Below are 24,846 nucleotides of genomic sequence, written 5' to 3'. Positions count from 1 at the left end.
GACCGTAGCGGCCGCGCGGTTCCAGACTGTAGCGCCTTTAACCTCTTGGCCACCACGGCCGGCAGGCAGGCATTCGCCTGATATCTTCTGTGTCAAGGTACTCCTCCAAGATGGCAGCTCGGTGGAGTCGTGCGTTATCATCCATCAGGAGGAAGGTGGGGCCCACTGCAACCCTGAAAAGATGGACATACTGGTGCAAAATGACGTCCGATACCCCTGACCTGTTACAGTTCCTCTGTCAAAGACATGCAGAGTTGTACGTGCACCAATCATAATCCCACCCCACACCAGCAAACCACGACCTCCATACATGTCCCTTTTAAGGACATTAAGGGGTTGGTATATCTGGTTCCTCGTTCACGCCAGATGAAAACCCGGCAAGAATCACTGTTCAGACTATAACTCGACTCCTCCGTGAACATAACCTGGGACCACTGTTCCAATGACCATGTACTGTGCTCTTGACACCAGGCTTTAGGGGTTCTCCTAAGACCAGGGGTCAGTGGAATGCACCTTGCAAGCCTGCGGGTGAATAAACCATGTCTGTTCAATCATCTGTAGACTGTGTGTCTGGAGACAACTGCTCCAGTGGCTGCGGTAAGATCCCGAGCAAGGCTACCTGCAGTACTCCGTGGCCGTCTGCGGGCACTGATGGTGAGTTATCGGTCTTGTGGTGTTGTACACTATAGACGTCCCGTATTGTAGCGCCTGGACACGTTTCCTGTCTGCTGGAATCGTTGCCATAATCTTGAGATCACACTTTGTGGCACGCGGAGGGCCCGTGCTAAGACCTGCTGTGATTGACCAGCCTCCAGTCGCCCTAGTATTCTACCCCTCATAACGTCATCAACATGTGTTCTTTGAGCCATTTTCAACACACAGTCACCATTAGCACGTCTGAAAACGTCTGCACACTTACTCACTGCTCCGTACTCTGACATGCGCCAACACACCTCTGCGTTAAGTGGACTGCTGCCAGAGTCACAGTGCGAAGACCACAGGTCAAATGCACCGCTTGGTCAGATGCCGAGGTGATTTAAACCCGCAAACCGCCCACCAGAGCGTTGTTTCACCATGTATCAGCATTATCCTTAATTTATGAGCATGAATGTATTTAGGGGAAATACTTAGAAGCGAAATGAAGTGCGAGGTGGGAGGATGACGTAAAAGTAAATTAGTATTATGAAGCCGAATGGAGGAGATAAAGCTGTTGAAAGGACTGTGAGAAAATGCAGTGTATCTCTAAACGAAGTATCACAGCAGACGCTAGACGACCAGTTCTACAGTAGTGTTGGAATTGTCAAGTAGGCATAACAATAGACATCTAACGAAGTCAGTGGTTTGTAACAGGTCGGTTTAGCCCATACAAAGTGCAACAGAAATGCTCGGAGAACGTAAATCTTTGGTAGAAAGACGACTCGGTTCTCTCGAAAACCTGTTGGAAGGAAGGAAGATTAGTGTTGAACGTCCCGTCGACATCGAGGTCATTAGAAACAGTGGACAGGCTCGCAATGTTTCAGGGATGGGGAAGAAAATCGACCTTGCCCTTTCAAAGGAATTATCCCGGCATTTGCATGGAGCGATTTAGCGAAACCACGGAAAACTTCAGTCTGGATGATCTCACGCTAACTTGAACCGTTATCCTTCTAAGTAAGAGATCAGTGTGCTAGCCACTGCGCCACCTCGATAGCTAAAACCTGTTGGGAAAACCTAGAGTACTTGTATCGAAGAAGACTGGGCTGTCATTATGCTTTCACCATCGTGTATCTTGCGTATTTGGTAGGAGAATAAGATAGATTAGGGCGCCTAAATAGACATATAGATAGTTATAAGTCTCTCGTTCCCACAGCGAATGGAATGTGACGGAAAATCGGCACTATTGGTACGATCTGCTTCGCCATGCAATTTACAGTAACTTGTAGAGCGCATACAAAGATGTGTATGTAGAAGTAATAGCACTCGTATTATCGTCGTGCTGGTAGGATTTCGTAGCCAAGGATGCTGCCGCGATGTCTCTGACGCACATTTCTGCGGTCAGTGCACGCCCGTTACTGACACGCGTGGAACTGGCTGGTCCATGTGCAACTTCAGGAGTGAACGTCGTACTGTCTGCTCAGGAGCATCGCAGAGATCCAGAAGGGCAGTCGGATACCAGTCAAAATACCATAAGGAGCACACAGCTTTAATTATGCAGGAAGCACGATTCACACATGCATACATAATAAAAACACTCAGTTTTGATGTTTTAATGCGTTTTCTAGTCTTGAAGGATTTTGTAGGAATGCAGTTTGTGCAGAGTCCAGTGCTGGGATTGGAACACCTGCCTTGAGCGTGACAGATCGTGAATGAGACACATGGCGTAGCAGGTCGCCGGTAGCGGCCATGACGTGGCGGGTAACGGCATCTGCAAGACTCAGACTGCGAGCTACCTGCCAGACTCCCACGGTTCCAGTCACGTGCCCGCCTATGTTCCGTACTGTGCCGATCTCAACACACAGGCAATGCCGTTTCTTTCTTACAATTCACATTCCCACTTCTCTTCCTACTATCGATGAGTCAGGCAGGTAACAAGGATTGCACCGAACTGCAAAGGAAGAGGAAAATATGATTAAGTGCAAGATAATGTATGTGTCTGGAAAAAAATGAAAACGGGCAAATGTAAGACTCACCCTCTGAGGATTAAAAAAAAACATGTTCAAATGTGTGTGAAATCTTATGAGACGTAACTGCTAAGGTCATCGGTCCCTAAGCTTACACACTACTTAACCTAAATTATCCTAAGGACAAACACACACACACCCATGCCCTAGGGAGGACTCGAACCTCCGCCGGGACCAGCCGCACAGTCCATGACTGCAGCGCCTGAGGATTTCGTACCAATTTATTTATTTATATAATTAATTCATCTATAAGTATGAAATGATGTGACGCAAATGGCAATGTCTTTTGTCTCCGAAGCTTAAATCATTACACTGCCAAGGGATCGTAGACCTTAATATTTGAGTTAAATTTCAGCTTGATACCTCTGCCTGTTCCTGAGAAGAATGGGTGTTAACAGATGGTCAATGGCAAAAAATACTTTTTTATGTGATGTAATTACAAATTCGGTCCCCTACCCCCTCTTTGAACGATGAACCTTGCCGTAACGCGATGGCTTGCGCGCCTTAGCGACGCGGATTGCCATTCCATAGCAGCGACCGCAAAGAAGGTGCATCTGTTCAGTGGTCAGACAAACATGTGGTTCATGAAGAGCGGCAGCAGCCTTCAGTAGTTGTAGGGACAGCAGTCTGGATGACTGACTGATCTGGCCTCGTAACGTCCATGCTGTGTTGGTACTGCAAACTGATGAAAGCAAGGGGATATTAGCGACGTCATTTCTCCCGACGGTACGCAACTCTACTGTATGGTTAAACGGTGATGGCATCCTCTTGGGTAAAATATCCCGGGAGTAAAATAGTCCCCCCATTCTGAACGGGGACTTACCAGGAGCATGTCGTCGTCGGGAAACAGATCAGACAAGAAGAGAATAGAAGCTTTTGATATATGGTGCTACAGAAGAATACGGAAAGATAGGTGGGTAGACCATGTAACCAATGAGGATTACTGGACAGAATTAAGGAGAAAAGGAATTTGTGGCTTAACTTTATTAAAAGAAGGGATCGGTCGACAGGGCACATTCTGAGACCTCAAGAGGTTAGCAATTTAGTACTGGGGGGAAATGTGGGACCAAGGGATAAATACAGTAAGCAGTTCAAAAGTATGGAAACTGCAGAAGTTATTCGGACATGAAGGGGCTTGTACAGTAAAAAGTAGCGTGGAGATCTGCATGAAACCAGTCTTTGGACTGAAAACGACAACGACAACAATTACAAATCAACAATTTTCGGATTTGTGCTTTACATGTGCTGTGAAACCTGGATTCTTGTCAAATTTCATGACTTTAGGTCAAGGAGAAGTACCCCACAGGTTTTGAGGAATGTGTTCGCGAGTGTCAAAATATTAAGATAAATGGCCCTATCTTTTGACTGCACTGTCCTAAAAGCTAGACATTTTTTACACTGCCAAGAGACCGTAGACCTCAGCATTTGAGATAAATTTCAACTTGATACGTCTACTGATTCCTGAGAATAGGGGTCTTAACAGACGGACGATAAAGTGATCCTGTAAGGGGTACGTTTTTATCGAGTGAGCTAAGTAATCCTAAAAAAGAATTTGCAAAAAATTGAGACTTCCCTGTAGAGGGAAACAGAAGTTTACTATCCAACTCTGATCGTGTCACAGCATGGAAAAAATGTTTTTAAAATGGAGAGACTTTTGGCCGAGCCGGGGTACCGCAATTTCAAATCAGATCGAACAAGATAGTAAGATAACTGAAACACCTGTTGTCAGTTTCCAGAATGGACAGCTTTGTTACCAAGAATCTGACGACACGTTCTCTTGTCTCAACCAGCCTATACGGTCTATCGAAGGTTCATAAAAAAGAATATCCGGTTGACGTCAACAGTGAACGGGAATAATTTTCCAACGTGCTTTTTAGCTGCCCATTTATTGGGGGCCCTGAAGCTTCTTGTCGGAATAACGAAGGATTCGAAACATTTTTTGGAAATATGGAGCTTAGTCAAAGTATCCACAACTGACATACTGGTGAACAACGCCAAATATTTATTCGCTAATTTACCAGCAATACATAACATGAAGAGGATAAGATTTCTCCATATTTATGTGATCTGGTCAGATCATGCTTGCGGTCGAGTTAGTTTAGATATACGAGGCAATTTTAGAACAGTGCGACGGGATTGCTATGGGAACATATGTCGCCCGTAGCAGCTGATGTTTTTACGGAGCAATTTGATTAAAAGATATTAATTAGGGAATAAAACTATATTGCTGGCTCAGCTATGAGGACGACACGTTTGTTCTATGACCATTTAACAGGGAACAGCTACAGACATTTCACTATTTTCTTAACAACATTCATCCGAAAATCAGCTTCACCATGAAAGTGGAGAGTGGGGTCGACCTCTCGTTTTTAGACGTGTTGATGTACGGAAGACCTGACACTACTCTAGGGCACAGAGTTTACAGGAAACCTGCCACCGCAAATAGAAATGTAGACGCTGCTTCGCACCGCCACCACCCAGCCCTAAAGCAAGCTGTTATGAACAGTTTGTCTCTGAATGTATCCCGCATCTGTGACAGTAAGAGCTTGCGATTAGATCTACAGTTCCATAGGAAAACATTTAAGGCCAAAGGCCACAACCTTTTCATAAAGAGGACCTTCAAACGAAGCGATACTAATAAAGGAAACAAGAAGAGCGTGGAACCTCCTGCACATTCTGTAAGGTTAGCGTTTGTGTCTAGAGTAAACGACTCCATAGGCAGAATCCTTCGGAATAATGTTTTAAGGACTGCGTTTTTCATTCAGTACAAGATAAAATACATCTTCCGACCTACAATGGAACTACTGGACCGTTTCCGCAAAGCGGGATTGTATGATGTGACGTGTGTTTCTAGTCTATTTGGGTGAAATTGGAAGGACAGTAAAATAACGTGTTAAAGAGCACGAACGCCAAACAATTTTAGAGAAAATGTAGAATCAGTGGTAGCGGAGCACCGTTAAGAATGTCGCCAGGTTATGAATTTTAAGCACACACACGTGATAGGTAGAAAATGTAATATTTATAAAAGCAAAGTTCGTGAAGTAGTCTAAATATCGAAGACTGAGTAAAATTTCGACAGAAGTGATGACTATAGGCTTCCGTCTTCGTGGCTACCAGCAAACATCCAGTCACAGCGAGCGAGGAGCGAAATAGCTACCACGAAACACCCGGTTCCACAACAACAATAATATTTTGAATTCCTCCTATCGGTCAACATCTGTCTTCAATATTTACCCAATGACGGCGGTCTACCAGCAGCTGCCGGATGATTGAACACAGTAATTCCACTTCTTCGAAAAAGCACGAGAAAATAGCCTTTTATAAGTGAACACGACACAGCCTTCAACCATCCAGGGACACCAATGCAATCAAAAATATTCAAATGTGTGTGAAATCTTATGGGACTCAACTGCCAAGGTCATCAGTCCCTAAGCTTACACACTACTTAAACTTAATTATCCTAAGGACAAACACACACACACCCATGCCCGAGGGAGGACTCGAACCTCCGCCGGGACCAGCCGCACAGTCCATGACTGCAGCCCCTCAGACCGCTCGGCTAATCCCGCGCGGCCACCAATGCAATCCTCTGGAGTATCCTAACAGAGGGATGGAAATGCCGCGCAGTGAAGAAGTTTGAAGAGGAATGTAAAGCGTCTTAACGACTCAGAAGATTTTATCAACAGTTCATTGATATTATTTACGTGCACTGTGTTTCGGAACAGATATGCATTCTATAAAATAGCTACCAGTCTTATTTCCATTGACTGACTGAATTGAGTACGTCGGTGTGCGTTGTGCAGGCACCTAAAAGTCGGTTGCATGCCGTGATCTGTTTCTCACGACCAACGACACCAGGAAACGAACAGGTGGCCGGATGCGAGGGGCGGTCTCCGTCATGGAAGGTAAGTACTAACTGAGGCGCAAGATAAGTTGTGGCCAACCAAAGGGTGTGAGCGACGGGGGCGAGTGTTTTTGGTTTTTTGTACATTTGTAGCAATCGGATATGAGCGACCCAGCCATCCTCCAATTCATGATATGTTACAAATTAAAAGGCATGTTCAACATTCCCACCCCCACCCCTCTCTCTCTCTCTCTCTCTCTCTCTCTCTCTCTCTCACACACACACACACACACACACATACACATACACATACACACACACACACACACACACACACACACACACAGGAACACACGCACGCACACCCCACAGATACCCATAGAATATTTGCGTTGGCATACGTAAGAATTAAATTATGACGTGTTCAACAGCCAACAAATTGCGTATGTGTCTATATACATCATATGCGGCAGGCAGTTTCTTCATTCTAATAGAAGTTGTTGCCCACGAAGCACCAAGCAATGCAGCAACTGCTGTTGTGTGGCAACGCAGTGGGTAGCTGGGAATGATGCGATGGATGTTCTCCACAGCATCGCAATCACATAGGGGTGAGTCAATCAGTTGTACCCACAGAGGTACAATCGGAACTCTTCGTCATGAAAGCAGTGGTGGAACATAATGACCATAAACTTTCCGTGGTACAGCGAAGGGCGTACCATTGTCGTGCGGGGATACTTGCTACTATAGCTGCATAAAGTTTTTTTTTTCCTTTTGCTGGTACTATAGGCACCACTTACTGTTCCACAGGGCTCTGATCCGTTGCCACACAACGTGCAGAAGGTCTATGTAAGGAAGAGGTTCGTACGTCTTCATCCCAGTTTGCATGGTGTTCTTAGCGAGAGTGACGACAGTTTCATTGTCCCTAATACCATGGTGCCTCTTTACCCACAACATGGTGATTTTCTTGTTATGACACCGCAGTTCTGCAGCACAGTCTGTAATCTGGAATATCAACAAATTGTTGGTATTATTGATGACATGATTCCGTACAAGCAGCAATGCTGATCCTCAGTATGTCAAAATGATTACTCTATCTTTACGTAAGCTGTCAGTATATGTAAGTCCGTCTAATATTGCAGTGAGCTCCGTTTTAGGTACCGAGGCTTCTGGACGGTGATGGAACTGACCACTATGGCCTGTCTGTTCGTCATAATATACACCTTCAACACCAGTTTAAGCACGTGATTCATATATCCAGAGACGATGCACATGTTCCCATTGACTCAAAAAGTCTGTTAGCATAAAATTTATTGCCTAGATTCCTGTAATCTATCATACACTGAAGGGCCAAAGAAACTGGCATAGGCATGCGTATTCAAATACAGAGCTACGTAAACATGCAGAATACGGCACTGCGGTCGAAAACGCCTACATAAGAATCAAGTGTCTAGCGCAGTTATTAGATCGGTTATTGCTGCTACAATGGCAGGTTATTTAGATTTATGTGAGTTTGAACGTGTTGTTATAGTTGGGCGCACGAGCGATGTGATACAACATCCCCGAGGTAGTGATGAAGTGCAAATTTTCCCGTACGACCGTTTCACGAGTGTACCTTGGATATCAGGAATCCTGTAGAACATCAAATCTCCGACATCGCTGCCGCCGGAAAAAAGATCCTGCACGAACAGACCAACGACGACTGAACAGAATCGTTCAACGTGACAGAAGTGCAACCCTTCCGCAAATTGCTGCAGACTTCAATGCTGGGCCATTAACAAGAGTCAGCGTGCGAACCATTCAGCGAAACACCTTCTATGCGGGCTTTCGGAGTCGAAGGCCCACTCGCGTACCCTTGATGACTGCACGACGTAAAGCTTTATGCCTCGCCTGGGCCCGTTAACACTGACATTGGACTGTTGATGACTTGAAACATATTGCTTGGTCGCACGAGTCTCGTTTCAAATTTTATGAGACGGACGGTCGGAATGGGGACAACCTCATGAATCCATGGACCTTGCATGTCAGCAGGAGCTGTTCAAGCTGGTGGAGTCTCTGTAATGGTGTGGGGCGTGTGCAGTTGGAGAGATGTGGGACCCCTGATAGGTATAGATATGACTGACAGGTGACACGTACGTAAGTATCCTGTCTGATCACCTGCATCCATTCATGTCCATTGTGCATTCCAACGGACTTTGGCAACTCCAGCAAGACAATGCGAAACCCCACACATCCAGAATCAGACATGAACCTTATTGAGCATATCTGGGATGCCATGCAACGTGCTGTTCAGAAGAGATCTCCACCCCCTCGTACTCTTACGAAGTTATGGACAGCCCTGCAGGATTCACAGGGTCAGTTCCCTCCAGTACGACTTCAGACATTAGTCGAGTCCATACCACGTCGTGTTGTGGCACTTCTGCGTGTTCGCGGGGCCGTACACGATATTAGGCAGGTGTACCAGTTTCTTTGGCCTTTCAGAGCATAAGAGGTATAGTGCTAAACTGTTGCAGTTCGGTGACGCAGTAGTGAAATATTTTGAAAGGTATATGCTAGCGGTGGAAGTTTATTTATAAACTAGTATTTATTAATCAAGCATTTCTCGGCAACACCCAAATCCTCGAAAACAGTTTTGCACGAATTGCGCGTTTGATTAGCAATTTGGAACCAATGTACTGTCTTCTGAGTTCGAATTAGGCCTCGTTAGCTTCGACAGCCAGCCGCTGTGGCCGAGTGGTTCCAGGCGCTTCAGTTCGGGACCGCGTTGCTGCTACGGTCGCAAGTTCGAATCCTGCCTCGGGCATGGATGTGTGTGATGTCCTTAGGCTAGTTAGGTTTAAGTAGTTCTAAGTCTAGGGAAATGATGACATCAGATGTGAAGTTCCATAGTGCTCAGAGCCATTTGAACCATTTTTAGCTTCGACGAGAAGAGCATTCGTAGGGATCGAACGAAAAGCGCCCAACCAGGTACTGTTCGCTTAATACTGGCACCCGCCAAGCATTTGTAAGAGAGGATCAGTGGCCAAGGCGACTGTAGTCCATATACGACCGGTTCAGCATTCGACATAGAGTAAGATAAACTTTTGGGTCAGCATCCTACCAACTTCCCGTAATTAAATATATAAAATTAACTGCCTTTTCACTTTTTTGTATAATGTGCTTCATATGAGCGGACAAAGTGAGATTCCGGTCGAATTAGAGGACAAGGCGATTACAGCTGGTGCAACGTTATACGAAATGGACCCAGAGACATCGTTCTTGGTTGTTGCTACCTACGTCGCGTGTAAATGCAAGCCGCGGATTTCGCTGACAATAATAATACAGCAAAGAAAGCCACGGGGCTGAGTATTTTCTAAATATGCAGTTCGAGCAAGCGCTGGAGCGCCCTCTTAGTTACCGCCATTGAACGCACTCAGGAACTGACTTCGATATTTCACCTAATCGACCATTTTTGAAGTGAATATGCATTACATCAGAGTTGTTTGCAGTGTCCAGTACGTAAGACCTATGCAGGACGGATCATGACATCCCTCAAAATTGGTATATGCCGCGAATATCGGGACATCTGACAACACTATCTGCGTCCACGTGATATACAGGGTGCGTGAGACGCATTGTTGTCAGCATTGCTTTGTTTCAATATATTGTGAAGAAATGGCTGATGTGAGAGGACATTGTTACACTGTTGAGGAGTGCTCAGTGGAGTGCGTGAGGATTCGCGATCGCCAACAGATGGAACAGAGGATAACACAGTTAATCCGTGAGTTTAGAGATCGATTTGGCAAGTGCAGCCGTCGCTCAGTCAGTTGAACAGTCTCCGATGACATCTATTCGCAGAATAGCAGCTGAACACGTACCATGATCAAAAGCACTTCAACACATTAAAATAGATGTGAAATTGAAAGGATTTAGACAGATTTTTGTGAACGAATTATCTAACAACATGAAGCCCCAACTTCCACACTGTCGTGCTTTGTTGGCACAATCTGTACACGCCGTGTCTCGCTCATGTGCGTTAGTTTCTGATGAATGGGCTAGATATCGCATTTCACACTTTTGCCTATTGATTTCTCTTCGGCAGTTCTGAATTCGAGCCGTAACCATCCACTGAAATCGTTCCTCTCCCTGTTTCGTCGCCCGTCCGTCAGCTGTGTTTCGCGCTGTAATCAGGTAGTGCTGTGGACACTCTCCGTTATGAGACATATTCGTAAGGCGCCTCGCAGGAGGGCGCCAGTGACTTGTCGCCGGTGACTGCGATGACAGCCGCGCTCTGTGGCCGCGTGGTTTGAGGCGCCATGTCACGGATTGCGTGGGCCCTCCCGACGGAGGTTCAAGTCCTCCCTCGGGCATGGATGTGTGTGTTCTTCTTAGCATAAGTTAGTTTAAGTAGTGTATAAGTCTAGGGACCGATGACCTCAGCAGTTTGGTCCTTTAGGAATTCACACACAATTTGTTGCGATGACAGCATTGTCCAGGGCAGTTGTTTCGAATCTTTCTTAGAACATTACCCATGAGTGCAATCAGATATTACCTAGTACCCACGCCCTGCCATTTGTTGCCGCAATCCCTCCCCACATTATCACCAACATTAGCATCTAACAAAACTGTAGAAAGACACACTTCTTGGAACACTTTTATTTTTAAAATGATGAAAGGCAAATGATATTTAGTTTGCGAGCACAGTGAGGGTACAGACTTATTACAAAACACGCTTCCCCTGGTTTGCTCCTCTCCATTGCGGCATTTGACTGCACACTGCAACCCCATTTAAAATCAAAAAAGTTCAGATATGTGCACTATACTTACTGTTCGTAAATCACTTCGTTGCTGCACACTTTACTTCTGAACTGGCAGAAATTGGACGACTTCAGGCTGTTAATGCTCTGTGTCTAACGACTCTAAAAAAAAAGAAAAAAAGAAGTGTGTGAAATCTTATGGGACTTAACTGCTAAGGTCATCAGTCCCTAAGCTTACACACTACTTAAGCTTAATTATCCTAAAGACAAACACACACACCCATGCCTCAGGGACCAGCCGCACAGTCCATGACTGCAGCACCTAAGACCGCTCGGCTAACCCCGCGCGGCCACTCTAAAAAATGGTAATAATAATAGCTCTGTGTACAGAACTATAGTAGCCCTTATGTAGTTACTGCTTTGTCGTGTTGACAATTAATTCATTTATCTTTTTAGAATCAAGTAATGAAGCAATCTCTGGATTACCGCAGGTACTATATACAACTTGGAGAAGACAGTCTCACTTTCATCATCAGTGATGTAGGGTCAAAGCACAACATACGTTTGTAGTGGGTGGACTATGTGAGGAACCTGTAACCTCCATCGCATTATGCTACTAATTGAGAAAAAGTGATTATTGATAACTTATATAATCAATATAAGCGTCTCACAAAATTGTGATTAAAGTAATGCTCTTTTGAAAATAATTTGGTTTCGTGACTAAAACGCAATCGAATTGATTAGTTTTTACCCCTCATAAAATTCATTTTACTCCTCAGGGAGTAATTACCCTAGGTTTGGAACCATTGGTCTGGGGGCTCTGCAGTTGACAGTGTTGAGTATGGCTGCGTCGCAGACCTGTAGTCAGTCCGCTTCTGCAAGACGGGTTTGCATCTCAGCAGTTTGGAGTTTGGTAGAAGAATTGTGTGTGCTTTTTAACTGCCGTCGCTTGATAGATTTGTTACCAGGCCAGTGCAATTTGTTGAATGATGCTGTTGTTGCGAGCGTCCGGTGTTGTGCTTTGCAGCTCGTCACACTGCTGGCTGAGATGTGGAGAGTCCGCAGCTCGTGGTCGTGCGGTAGCGTTCTCGCTTCCCGCGCCCGGGTTCCCGGGTTCGATTCCCGGCGGGGTCAGGGATTTTCTCTGCCTCGTGATGACTGGGTGTTGCGTGCTGTCCTTAGGTTAGTTAGGTTTAAGTAGTTCTAAGTTCTAGGGGACTGATGACCATAGATGTTAAGTCCCATAGTGCTCAGAGCCATTTTGAGATGTGGAGAATGGTGTGTGCGTGTTGGTAGTTACACTTGCCTACCTTAGTAGTGGTGCACAAGTATAGTTAAATGTTTAAGTTAAAATTTGACCGTAGTTATAACTCGCAGTACACAGATGTCCCCATTATTCCACGGCATGCAACAGACGGAAGCCGTACACGTAGGCAATCTGTTTGCAACGCAAGATAGTCCGTTACGGCACCAAGGCGTCCCGTTATTCTAAGGGTTTACCGGCGTTACTTGATGAAACCTCCGCCCGAACAGGACTCGGGAGGCCCAACGGTAGCGACCGACTGCCGTGTAATCCGCAGCCGAAGGCGCCACTGGATGCGGATTAGAGGGGCATGTGGTGAGCACACCGTGGTCACTCGTGACCGAAATCACGTTGGTCCTCAACTGGACTCACAAGGGCTGCGTGTCCCCATCTTGTCTAAGAGTGCTCAGCAGACTCAGTCGGTCACCTATCCAAGTGTGAGTCAAGCCCGTTAACTTCGGTAATCTGACATGAACCGGCAAGGCCGTTGGCCGGTACTTGATGAGAAGTATAGTTATTGGAGACAGTGGAGCCAAGCTGTTATTTTGAGCGAACTTGCGGTTTTGGGTGTGACTGTATTGCGCTGACGCTGTGGTGTGTGAATGTTGCCGTCCTGTGCGCCCCTGGCTTAAGGGCGTTACAAAAGTTTTACATTACTATTGTTTATATCTGTTGTGTTTCTTTCATGTATCTAGAAGAATGCTGAAGATTAGATGGGTAGATCACATAACTAATGAGGAGGTATTGAATAGAATTGAGGAGAAGAGGAGTTTGTGGCACAACTTGACAAAAAGAAGGGACCGGTTAGTAGGACATGTTCTGAGACATCAAGGGATCACAAATTTAGCATTGGAGGGCAGCGTGGAGGGTAAAAATCGTAGAGGGAGACCAAGAGATGAATACACTAAGCGGATCCAGAAGGATGTAGGTTGCAGTAGGTACTGGGAGATGAAGAAGCTTGCACAGGATAGGGTAGCATGGAGAGCTGCATCAAACCAGTCTCAGGACTGAAGACCACAACAACAACAACAGTGGTCGTATTTGAAGAATTTATCCTATTTTATCGTCTTCTCGGCGGTTTTACTTAAGACTCCCTAACCAAGCTACCTTGGGTATTTTAGAAATTCTTTTAGTATTATTAAAGTTATTTTTTAATAATTTGTTCATAAAGTTATTATTGCAACTTTAAAATAGTTGACGAGTTTTATTAAATTTAATTATGAAATTTTGGAGGCAACTATTTTAATTTTCTTGAACATTTAATGTTTTTTGTTAAGAGGGTTGCAGAGTCTCATTTGATATAGGTGCTAATTGTTTTGCGTCAGCCAAGTCTTTTGCTAAGGGTACTGAAATTATCTGTGGTGTTCCTGTTGTTACAGAGGTTGCCAGGGTCTGGGCTAAGACTCTGGTAGTTCAAATGGTTCAAATGGCTCTGAGCACTATGAGACTTAACATCTGAGGTCATCAGTCCCCTAAACTTAGAACTACTTAAACCTAACTAACCTAAGAACATCACACACATCCATGCCCGAGGCAGGATTCGAACCTGCGATCGTAGCGGTAGCGCGGTTCCAGACTGAAGCGCCTGGAACCGCTCGGCCACACCGGCCGGCAGACTCTGGTAGTAATTTGCGGTGGCAGTTGCAGGTTTCCGGGTGCAGTACCTAGGAGTATATGCTGTGGCCGATCCGCTACAGCTCGGTGAAGACGCTTTCGCATTCGGATCAACGCGGAGTCACTCACGGACTAGTCATCCTTGAGAACTTCAACCATTACTGCCAAAGCCTTAAATTAATAAAACGGAAACAAACAACCTCATAAGAATTAATACCCATCCCTCTACTACATGATCACACTGGTTCAAACTCGAGTAATGTGGTTTTTTTCTTCAAGGAAAAATCCCCATTATCTGCAGCAGTTGTAAAGAAACACACCTCATGTTAAGATATGATAAGGAGGTAACCACGATAATTGGTTTGAGCATAGTCTGTGACTGGAAAATTTTACTTGGACACGTTACAAACGTGGTTAATACGTCAGCTCGAAGACAAGCAAATCATCTCTTATGCGTGGTTGCAGGAAGAAGTTCCAGCTCGTGGTTCTATTCTAACACGTGAGCCATTTCACGATCAGTTTTGAGAACGCTTTGTTGGACGTTGTTCAGCAACACTTCCAACACAACTGAAATGGCCACCACGAGTAATTACGCCATATACAATTCACTGTTTTGACCTAGGGGTATGGGGACTTCTTGGACACATTGTACATGTAACATTCCCCACAGTAAAGGACATTATACGCCAGCTGACCAGTATACTGGTATGTATATACCCTCAGATATGAAATACACTGCATAATTTGTAAAAAGTAGAGCGTCCAGAAAGGGAAGAGGAAACAGGAAGAAACTTCACGAGTTGAGATTACAAAATAAAGGCAAATTTACAAAAGACTTGGAAGTGAGAGCCCACTTATCAGTTTGACGTTGTATCCCCTCTGGCCAGCATGCATTCACTGGTTCGATTGGGAAGGGTGCCACAAAGCCGTTGTGTCCTCCCCTGAGACAAGCTGGCCTTCAATCCAGCCAGTCCACAACTGTTGTTATCTGATCCTCGTTATCCTGGATATTAGCACCGAGCGGTGTTGACGTCCTACCTGGTCCCACACGTGTTCACTCAGGGACAAACCTGTGGATCTCGCTGGCCACAGGAGTACTTCAATATCAAGGCTCACAGTTCACAGAGGCACGCGCCATGTATGGACGAGCACTGTCCTGTTTATAAATTGGCACCACATTACTGTCGCATGAGAGGTTTACTGTCGCATGAGAGTTAACACATCAAGACGCAGATGTCCGAGAGATATCACTATGTCGACAGTGTTCACTACCAACCTTGACCTGAAACCATACCCGATGGCTCCCTACACTATGAAGCCAGAACTAATAATGCTGTGTCTCTCCAAAAATGGTTCAATCGCTCTAAGCACTACGGGGAGTTAACATCTGAGGTCATCAGTCCCCTAGACTTAGAACTACTTAAACCTAACTAACCTAAGGACATCACACACATCCATGCCCGAGGCAGGATTCGAACCTGCAACCGTATAAGCAGCGCGGTTCCGGACTAAAGCGCCTAGAACCGCTCGGCCACAGCGGCCAGCTGTCTCTCCAAAACATCGTAAGTACAGAACGGCGATTCCACGGTGAACACAATGCGACGCCATTCATCAACAGTCCATGCGTCCCGGTCGCAAGACCGTTCCAAAAACAGCCTGTTTTGGTGTTAATGACAGCCTAGGCATGGAGCGGTAATTCCTCAGTTTGGCTGCGCCTAGTCTCTAAGCACAGATTTTTGCGGGGTGTGCATTGCTTATTCTCGGATGGCAGGTGCAGATGTGAAGGGGTTATAATACGCTTGCTGCACAATACGAGTTGTGATACGCTTGGTGCACAATACGACGGTTCTCTGTTGCGCGGTCGGAAGTTGTCGACTGGGACCTTGACTGCGTGTGTGTACCTACCCCCACGTTCCTGTGCATTTCAACGTTGCGCCAGTGTCACGCTCGAATACCCCACAAATCTAGTACTGCACAATTCAATCAGCAAGCTAAATACACTGGTGGAAATAAATAGTGCACCTGGAAAGACGACGTCCAGTTTGATCCGATGATAGCATATGTCACCTGGGGAATAGTAGATGTACTGATAACGGCTTCAATGTCGTGCGCCAACAAATAGCGTAGTGCCATAGCTACTAGAGCGCCATCTACTATGTACCGATTGAAGCGGAATGGTCACAAGCAGAAAGCTCAGTGGGATGCAGTATGGACGTACACGCAGCACAGACGCCCGCCACAATCGTCGTATTGTAAGGGTACCATTGTAGCAGTGGCAGATCGTAAGCTACCACAGCACAGATAAGAGGGCTTGTGAGTCCAGAGGTGTCAACATGAACACTTGCGAACTGCTTATTAGCCGTGGGACTAAGGGCACACACACCTGTAGACCGTCTTGCCCTCACGCCACAGCATCGACGTGCACCGCTCGCCTGGTGCAGCTAGAGGATCCCTTGGAATAGGGAATAGCCAGCAGTGGTCTTCAGCGATGAAGTGTATTCTGATTGCACGCCAGTGATGGTTGTTTGCACGTACGACGTGGACCTGGTGAGTGCATTCGTCCAAGTCACACTTGCGCCGTAAGGCCTGGGGTACGATAAGCTACAACTCTTGTTCACCTTTGCTGTTTCTGGACGGGACGCTAACCAGGGCTTGGTAAGTGCAGCACGTTGTTAGACCTGTTCTTTCAACGTTCTTGCAATAGAAAGCTGATGTGTCGTTCCAACAGGATAATACACGTCCATACATTGCTCTTGAAATTCAACGTGCTCTACAAGATGTGCAGCAACTTCTCTGACCAACATGGTCTCCAGACATTTCTGCAATCGAGCAAGTGTGGGATATGATGGGACGACTACTGATTCATGCGACTCGTCAACCAACAACTCTTGCAGAACTACGTGAACAAGTCGCGCAGGCGTGACATAACGTATCCCAGGACAATATTGCCATCTGTTCGATCGACTGGATGCCAGAGTCAGCGCCTGCATTGCAGTTCGTGGAGGCAACTCCACGCACTAATACGAATGTTGCAACATCGTTCGATACCTGGTACCTCTGAACCGCTTGTGCTATTGATCTCTAAACGTAATCTGTGCAACAATAATTCTTGAGTGAATTAGAAACCTCTAAAAGAGTGTATTTATTTTTTTCCGGCCATGTAGACACCCAAAATGAGGCCCCTATCAAGTTCCGTCAGGTGCTGATAACGTCGTGTCACATGTGTACGCACCATCTCCATATCCTTCACAGTGATCACTCAGCATCTGACGCTGCTCACGGCCGTTTATAGGCCCGCACTGTAGCAGGCCTGGTAACAACACTATACACTAACAGGACTAATGCAGTCTGGGATGGTTCTACCTGTCACAGACAATTGCAACGCTAATCTTTTACGTACCTGCCGATGGAGCGCTACACTGACATCCGACCATGTTTTCCGTATGCCTCACTTGTTCGTCAGGCAGTTTATTTATACAACAAAGATAAGGCAAACCCCCTGCACAGTGACTGCAAGAAAGCCATCTTTTGCCATTTCATCCGCGGTCCCACTGTGAAAGTATTGCACTGTTGTGGCGCGCCCTTGCAGTGTGGCGTAGCGTATTCTCAAGTGCCGTATCACGCGTCCAGCCTCTCTCCGAGAGAGCGATTGGCGATTTATCTGTGTACAAGACCACTTTGGCCGCATTAAATCTCGCTGCGTGCCACTTTTAGCCGCCCACTATAGACGAAGCTGTTCGGCCAATTGCGAAGCGGTAATCAATTTAGGAGTAAAGAATACGGCGGCGGCGAGGGGCGGTGCGGCCGTGCGATTTGCATGCCGGGAGGCGTGGCGGGGGCTTCCCCGCGGCAGAGGGCGCCCCGCTCCGGGATTAGCCCCTGCCGGTCCAATCTGCATACTGATGCCCGCGGCTGCCGGCTGCCGGCTGCTGCGCCCGTCCTGTTAATTACCACACAGTGGCGCCCCACCCACGCGAACCGCGTTAATTACAGGCGCTGTGACGCGTGTACCGCACCACTAGCTCCTCATCGCAGCTCAGAAAACATGTCTTCTCGCCGACAGCGGTTTGATGTTTATCGTACCACTGGCAGCAGTCTCGCAGACGCAACGTCGCGTCGCACAAGTCCTCACTGCTAACTACGAGATAAAACATTCTTCGTCAGCACTTCGTTTACCATGTAGAAGAAACGGATATTTCAAGTCTACCCACACGCTTATAGAAAAAAAAAAAACGCACACCAATACAAGTAACGTAGAGTGATGAAATTTCGGAAATACATTTCCTTGATGCTACTCCAGGCGAGTGTAAAATGAAAGTGCGCAACGGAAAACAATAAACGCTGAAATGAAGATTTGGCCCCTGTCTGACTACCCCCTGAAGCAGATCTTAGGATCTCTTAATTCTATAAACTACAATCTAAACATACATGAATGATGAAGGCAACTAATCCTACTAAATGATAAACGTTGCTCCTGCTTATATATTTATTGCAGATTTTAAGAAAGCATTATATTGTTGTTGTTGCTGTTGTGGTCTTCAGTCCAGGGACTGGTTTGATGCAGCTCTCCATGCTACTCTATCCTGTGCAAGGTTCTTCATCTCCCAGTACCTACTGCAACCTACATCCTTCTGAATCTGCTTAGTGTATTCATCTCTTGGTCTCCCTCTACGATTTTTACTCTCCACGCTGCCCTCCAATGCTAGACTGGTGATCCCTTGATGCCTCACAATATGCCCTACCAGACGATCCTTTCTTCCAGTCAAGTTGTGCCACAAATTTCTCTTCTCTCCAATTCTATTCAATACCTCCTCATTAGTTATGTGATCTACCCATCTAATCTTCAGCATTCTTCTGTAGCACCACATTTCGAAAGCTTCTATTCTCTTCTTGTCCAAACTACATGGTTATTACAAATGATTGAAGCGATTTCACAGCTCTACAATAACTTTATTATTTGAGATATTTTCACAATGCTTTGCACACACATACAAAAACTGAAAACGTTTTTTTAGGCATTCACAAATGTTCGATATGTGCCCCTTTAGTGATTCGGCAGACATCAAGCTGATAATCAAGTTCCTCCCACACTCGGCGCAGCATGTCCCCATCAATGAGTTTGAAAGCATCGTTGATGCGAGCTCGCAGTTCTGGCACATTGTGTCTGTTCACTTCACCATTGAGAAAAAATGTCGCTTCATCACTGAAAACAAGTTTCGCACTGAACGCATCGCCGGCCGCGGTGGTCTAGCGGTTCTGGCGCTGCAGTCCGGAACCGCGGGACTGCTACGGACGCAGGTTCGAATCCTGCCTCGGGCATGGATGTGTGTGATGTCCTTAGGTTAGTTAGGTTTAAGTAGTTCTAAGTTCTAGGGGACTTATGACCTAAGATGTTGAGTCCCATAGTGGTCAGAGCCATTTGAACCATTTGAACTGAACGCATCCTCTTCCATGAGCTGTTGCAACCGCGACGAAAATTCAAAGCGTTTGACTTTGTCATCGGGTGTCAGGGCTTGTAGCAATTGTAAACGGTAAGGCTTCTGCTTTAGTCTTTTCCGTAAGATTTTCCAAACCGTCGGCTGTGATACGTTTAGCTCCCTGCTTGCTTTATTCGTCGACTTCCGCGGGCTACGAGTGAAACTTGCCCGCACGCGTTCAACCGTTTCTTCGCTCACTGCAGGCCGATCCGTTGATTTCCCCTTACAGAGGCATCCAGAAGCTTTAATCTGCGCATACCATCGCCAAATGGAGTTAGCAGTTGGTGGATCTTTGTTGAACTTCGTCCTGAGATATCGTTGCACTGTTATGACTGACTGATGTGAGTGCATTTCAAGCACGACATACGCTTTCTCGGCTCCTGTCGCCATTTTGTCTCACTGCGTTCTCGAGCGCTCTGGCGGCAGAAACCTGAAGTGCGGCTTCGGCCGAACAAAACTTTATGAGTTTTTCTACGTATCTGTAGTGTGTCGTGACCATATGTCAATGAATGGAGCTACAGTGAATTTATGAAATCGCTTCAATCATTTGTAATAGCCCTGTATTTATCGTCCATGTTTCACTTCCATACATGGCTACACTCCATACAAATACTCTCAGAAACGACTTCCTGCACTTAAATCTATACTCGATTTTGCCGATCGGAGTGGCCGTGCGGTTCTAGGCGCTACAGTCTGGAACCGAGCGACCGCTACGGTCGCAGGTTCGAATCCTGCCTCGGGTATGGATGTGTGTAATGTCGTTAGGTTAGTTAGGTTTATTTAGTTCTAAATTCTAGGCGACTGATGACCTTAGAAGTTTCCATTCTGGAAACATCCCCTAGGCTGTGGCTAAGCCTTGTCTCCGCAATATCCTTTCTTTCAGGAGTGCTAGTTCTGCAAGGTTCGCAGGAGAGCTTCTGTTAAGTTTGGAAGGAAGGAGACGAGGTACTGGCAGAAGTAAAGCTGCGAGGACGGGGCGTGAGTCGTGTTCGGGTAGCTCAGTTGGTAGAGCACTTGCCCGCGAAAGGCAAAGGTCCCGAGTTCGAGTCTCGATCCGGCACACAGTTTTAATCTGCCAGGAAGTTTCACCTGAGAAGTTAATTCGCATAGTGCTCAGAGCCAACCATACTCGATTTTAGTAAATTTCTCTTCTTCAGAAACGCTTTCCTTGCCATTGCCAGTCTACATTTAATATCCTCCCAACTACGACCATCATCAGTTATTTTGCTCCCCAAATAGCAAAACACATTTACTACTTTAAGCGTCTCATTTTCTAATCTAATTCCCGCAGCATCACCCGACTTAATTCGACTACATTCCATTATTCTCGTTTTCCTTTTGTTGATGTTCATCTTATATCCTCCTTTCAAGACCTTGTCCATACCGTTCAGCTGCTCTTCCAGGTCCTTCGCTGTCTCTAAGAGAATTACAATGTCATCGACGATCCTCAAAGTTTTTATTTCTTCTCCATGGATTTCAGTTCCTACTCCAAATTTTTGTTTTGTTTCCTTTACTGCTTGCTCGATATACAGATTGAATAACATTGGGGAGAGGCTACAACCCTGTCTCACTCCCATCCCAACCACTGCTTTCCTTTCAAGCCCCTCAATTGCCGAACTCTGCCCCTTGTTATGACTGCGCGATCTAATATCAATAACGCGAAATGTCTGACATCATCTACGTACCAAACACTAGAAGACACTACTTTCAAAGATGATCTACAGTGGTGTGGAACCTCAGTGGAAATAAACAAACGTGATCATAGCTGTTTATCTTTTATAGCCCTAATAAACCGAAGGAATTTGCGATATCACCGTATGTACTGCGTCCGATGGGTCGAAGTGATGGCACTCGTACTCATCTGCGACGATGGGAGAACTCCAGCCACAGATAAACTCTTTCAAACACTACGACGGCAGAAGGCGGTCCTCTGACTAACATACTCTAATACTGTCTTCTCCTATCTGTGTTCTACAGATGAGAAATGCGAACTCCCAGCCAGAAGGACGGAGTTCCGATAACGTCTCAACGGAAGTATAGGCAGAGCAAGTGCTCTCAATTACTGAACGCTGCATACTCAAAGACGACTTCCAAGCCGGAGGGGAAGTCCAGAATCGTACAGGTTCGTAACAGCACAGTGCCTAACTGCTCTAACTATAAACTCTCTTGAGAGCAAAGACAGGAAGTCCGTACCTACCAACATAGCTGATATCGAGCGACCGTCACACATGGGCGCTCACAGTGGAAGACCTCGTCTCTCCACCGCTGGCCTCCCAGCAAGACTCGGCTCCCCACCCGCGTAATTCCGAAAACGAATCATATTCCCGAAACCACGGAATATTCTCCCTCTCTACAGATTCTTCCGGACGCCGACCAAACATATTATAGTCTTTTGTCGCCCAGCGCGGAAAGTTTGCGAGGAAAAACCTATACTCGTACAATGGTACGCCTCTGAGTAAAAATTCTTGGAAATAACCCAGCCTGCGTGGTTTCCGAGGTGTCGCTTCTTCGTTCCTCTCATCTGCGTCCAAGATTTGCAAAGTTCGGAAGTATTATCCAGTTATCCTTCCGGTCCTACTACAATAGCGGCCGGCCGTCACCATATTGTGCTCCAGAGCTCAGGTGCCACGACGTCCGTCTTGCTACTTTCTGTGTTTAAGCAGGACCAACACACCTGTGTGGGCCTTCCACCCAGGGCTTGAGTTCCGCCTGCCATTTCATTTCCACTGGCGTTCCAACCTCTACTAGTATAACCAATCATTCTTTACGCAGTTTTTATAATAAAGACACTCCGTCACCTTTCATGCAATAAGCGTTAACAGTTATTTACAAGACGTACGTGACAATGTCAGTTTCCTTTATATATTCATATATAAGATGTACAACCTATCACATGATACCTAATTGTGTTTGTAGATCACGGTAAAGTATGTGGATGGGTGCTTGTAAGGTGCGAAATTATAGCCACCTTACACATTTATCTAGGTAACTTAATTGCAAGATCACGGGTTAATGTGAGCGTGAGATAGCCATGGCAAATATGAAATGTTGTTACATTAATAACGGGTATAATCGCCAGAATGTTGGACGCAAGCATACAAACATGCATGCATTGTGTTGCACAGGTGCCGAATGTCAGTTTGTAGAATGGAGTTCCATGCCTGTTCCATTTGATCCATCAGCACAGGGACGGTTAATGCTGGTTCTCGATGACGCTGGAGCTGTCGTCCGATAATGTTGAATACGTGCTCGATTACAGAGACATCTGATAATCGAGCATGTCAAGGCAACATGGCACACTCCGTTGGGGATGTTGGATTAAAACAGGGGTATGTGGGCGTGTTAACAAACGCCGACAGAATGCTGTCCATGAATGGCAGCACAACAGGCCGAATCACCAGACTGACGTACAAATTGAAATCGCACCCGAGACCATAGCTCTAGGTGTAAGTCCAGTGTGTCTTGCATGCAGACAGGTTGGTTGCAGGCCCTCAACTCGCCTCCTTCTAATGAACACACGGCCATCACTGGCACCGAGGTGGGATCACCTTTCAGAAAACACAACACACCTCCTCCATGCCCTTCAATGAGCTCTTCCTCGACACCACTGCATTCGCAAATGGCGCTGGTTTGGGGTCAGTAGAATGCACACCACAGGGAGTCTGGCTCAGATCTGTCCTTGAAGTAACCTATCTGTAACAGCTCGTGGTGTCGCTGTTGTGTCACCTGCTGCTCACATTGCTGCTGCAGATGCTGTACGATAGGACAGAGCCATACGCCGAACACGATGGTCTTCCCTCTCGGTAGTGCCACATGGCCGTCCGGAACCGGGTCTTCCTGCTACCGTACCATCCTGTGACCATCGCTGCCAGCTGTCATGAACAGGGCATACATTCCTGCCAAGTCTTTCTGTAGTATCGCTTCTTCTAACCCTATTACACGACGTCGTTCAAACTCAGTGAGCTGTTAATAACGACGTTGCCGTAGTCTTAAAGACATTCTTCGCTAACACCAGTCCACTGCGTCCAATCTCAAAGGCAACAAACGCTCTTCACGGTTACAGCGCGTATTTAAAGCCAATCTGATTTGTATCCTCATAGTGCCACTTTTATCCAACTGGCGACATATTTCAGTAGACGTCATTTTACGAATGTAGAAACATAGCTATAAACTTTCGTTTTCTCGCACAACTCCTTCTTCATCTTGCGATTTTCTTTTCCGTCAGATTATTTTTTATTATAAATAAATTTGTTTCTGGCTGGATAATCGATTTCTGGACTGGTTGCACCATCTCTTCACAAAGCAGAATTCTCCGAAATTTACATTGCATTAGTGATTATAGAAGTACAATATTCCACCTTTACTGATTATTCTCTTTATTTTTCATGTCTAGTTCCGCAGGATCAAATTGAGGAGGAACTCTCCATGGTCATGGAAGGGGTCAATACATGAAATCAACATAAACAAAATAAAATCTAGACGACTCCTATGCTGATGACAACCTAAGTTTATATTTTACAATAATCACCTATATAACACAGGAATTAGCTTTATTTTTTCAGGCAGAAGGAGTGAACCGTGAGGAAATTATTCAGATTAGACTTGAATGTGCGAGGATTACTGCTAAGGTTTTTTAAATTCCTGTGGTGTACTATCTGTTAAGAGTTGTCAAACCTATGAGTCTTAAGGTCAAATTAAAGTTCTTGTTGTTAAGTCAGATTATTCACGAAATGACAATTACTAATAGTCAAGACCAAATATTAAGCAAATAGTATTTTATGTCTTTGATGAGGTAATGTCATGTTATATCTTGGCACCCAATTTAAAATTGAATTATGATCAGTTACAATGGTAGTCTATAGGCCTATACCACCCTCTACAAGCGTCAATCGTTTATGGCGTTAAAAACGAACCTCTATGATAAAAACGAGTGTATATTATGCTAAAAGGGCGCTGTGATATAATAAAATACTATTTTATGCTTCATGTGCTACATCACCTGTATGATCGTAATACAATAAAAAAAATAGTTGCTAATATCAGTTTAAATTGTTTTGTTTAATCCACAGTGCGATTACCCAAAATTATAGTTAAATTTTAATACAATAGTATTATCTACGTGACGTGCATTAAATGTCATCATGTAATGTTCGCAACAAATTATCGTTTAAAATTTAGGGCTATTTGGTGTGGGTGCGTGTACTCCCTATAAATG

Source organism: Schistocerca americana, chromosome 5 (assembly GCF_021461395.2).
Source record: "Schistocerca americana isolate TAMUIC-IGC-003095 chromosome 5, iqSchAmer2.1, whole genome shotgun sequence".
NCBI lineage: Eukaryota > Metazoa > Arthropoda > Insecta > Orthoptera > Acrididae > Schistocerca > Schistocerca americana.
The sequence above is the reverse complement of the archived record's forward strand: the minus strand, read 5'-3'. Positions refer to the sequence as shown.